At 41.8% G+C, this 2,414-nt stretch overlaps 1 pseudogene; it reads right to left on the bottom strand.

The window, feature by feature from the left end:
* Nucleotides 1-1,427: 1,427 nt before the first annotated feature.
* Nucleotides 1,428-1,939, bottom strand: LOC116456143 (large ribosomal subunit protein uL11-like; annotated as a pseudogene).
* Nucleotides 1,940-2,414: the final 475 nt, after the last annotated feature.

The raw sequence follows: 2,414 nt of genomic DNA on the forward strand, positions 1-2,414 counted from the left end.
GGTTTGTAGTTCTCCCCTTTGTAAGTTGTATTCCTAGATATTTTATTCTCTTTGTAGCAATTGTGAATGGGAGTTCACTCATGATTTGGCTGTTTATTATTGGTGTATAGGAATGCTTGTGATTTTTGCACATTGATTTTGTATCCTGAGACTTTGCTGAAGTTGCTTATCAGCTTAAGGAGATTTCAGGCTGAGACAGTGGGGTTTTCTAACTATACAATCATGTCATCTGCAAACAGAGACAATTTGACTTCCTCTCTTCCTGTTTGAAAGCGCTTTATTACTTTCTCTTGCCTGATTGCTCTGGCCAGAACTTCCAATACTATGTTAAATAGGAGTGGTGAAAGAGGAGGCATCCTTGTCTTGTGCTGGTTTTCAAAGGGAATGCTTCCAGTTTTTGCCCATTCAGTATGATATTGGCTGTGAGTTTGTCATAAATAGCTCTTATTATTTTGAGATACGTTCCATCATTACCTAGTTTATTGAGAGTTTTTAGCATGAAGGGGTGTTGAATTTTGTCAAAGGCCTTTTCTGCATCTATTGAGATAATCATGTGGTTTTTGTCATTGGTTCTGTTAATGTGATGGATTATGTTTATTGATGTGCATATGTTGAACCAGCCTTGCATCCCAGGGATGAAGCCACCTTGATCATGGTGGATAAGCTTTTTGATGTGCTGCTGGATTCAGCTTGCCAGTATTTTATTGAGGATTTTCACATCAATGTTCATCAGGGATATTGGCCCAAAATTCTCTTTTTTTGTTGTGTCTCTGCCAGGCTTTGGTATCAGGATGATGCTGGCCTCATAAAATGAGTTAGGGAGGATTCCCTCTTTTTCTATTGATGGGAATAGTTTCAGAAGGAATGGTACCAGCTCCTCTTTGTACCTCTGGTAGAATTTGGCTGTGAATCCATCAGGTCCTGGACTTTTTTTGGTTGGTAAGCTATTAATTACCGTCTCAATTTCAGAACTTGTTGTTGTTCTTTTCAGGGATTCAACTTCTTCTTGGTATGACTTGGGAGGGTGTATGTGTCCAGGAATTTATCCATTTCTTCTAGATTTTCTAGTTTATTTGCATAGAGGTGTTTATAGTATTCTCTGATGGTAGTTTTTATTTTCTGTGGGATCGGTGGTGATATCCCCTTTATCATTTTTTGTTGCATCTATTTGATTCTTCTCTCTTTTCTTCTTTATTAGTCTGGCTAGCGGTCTATCAATTTTGTTGATCTTTTCAAAAAACCAGCTCCTGGATTCATTGATTTTTTGAAGGGTTTTTCATGTCTCTATCTCTTTCAGTTCTGCTCTGATCTTAGTTATTTCTTGTCTTCTGCTAGCTTTTGAATTTGTTTGCTCTTGCTTCTCTAGTTCTTTTTTTTTTTTCCACCAGTTGTCAAATGATCCTTTATTGAAATATTTTCCTTTGTGCTTAACTGGCTGGGCATTCCACAGTACCACTGTTGATGTCATTTATGATGTCATGAGGATGGTGGCCATCAACCTTACAGCCCACAGACTGGACAGTCCCCAGGATCTCTTTAATGGTTCCAGAGAGTTCTCTGGCTGAGGATCCGTGCCGCATCTGTCAAGCAATGTTGAGGATCTCATCAAAAGTGATATTCCCACTGTGTTTAATGTTTTTCTGTTTCTTTCTGTCTCTTGGTGGTTCCTTGAGAGCTTTGATGATCAGAGCAGAGGCAGAAGGCACCACTTCAATCTGGGCCTTTCTGTTCTGAATGGTCAGTTTCACTGTAATCCTCAGGCCCTTCCAGTCACCCATTGCCTTGGCAATGTCATCACCAGCGTTTTCTGGAGACAGACCCAGGGGGCGATCTTGGGGGCCAGGGCAGAAATGGCACCAACTTCACCTCTGGCGCACCTCAGGTATACGACTTTGATCTCGTTGGGATCGAAGTTTGGTGGCATGGTGGAGGCGGCTGGTGTCGGAACAACCGAAGAAAGTTGCACCTTGGCCTCCTCTGAGCCGAAAGCCGAGAGCTCTCTAGTTCTTTTAATTGTGATGTTAGGGTGTCGATTTCAGATCTTTCCTGCTTTCTCTTGTGGGCATTTAATGCTATAAATTTCCCTCTAAACACTGCTTTAGCTGTGTCCCAGAGATTCTGGTACATTGGGTCTTTGTTCTCATTGGTTTCAAAGAACTCATTTATTTCTGCCTTAATTTCGTTATTTACCCAGTAGTCATTCAGGAGCAGGTTGTTCAGTTTCCATGTAGTTGTGTGGTTTTGAGTGAGTTTCTTAAGGGGGTTGCTAGCAAGATGGCCAAATAGGAACAGCTCTGGTCTGCAGCTCCCAGCGAGATTGATGCGGAAGGTGGGTGATTTCTGCATTTCCACCTGAGGTACCTGATTCATCTCATTGGGACTGGTTGGACAGTGGGTGCAGCCCACAGACGGCA

This window comes from Hylobates moloch, unplaced genomic scaffold (assembly GCF_009828535.3).
Source record: "Hylobates moloch isolate HMO894 unplaced genomic scaffold, HMol_V3 SCAFFOLD_16, whole genome shotgun sequence".
NCBI classification, from domain to species: Eukaryota; Metazoa; Chordata; class Mammalia; order Primates; family Hylobatidae; genus Hylobates; species Hylobates moloch.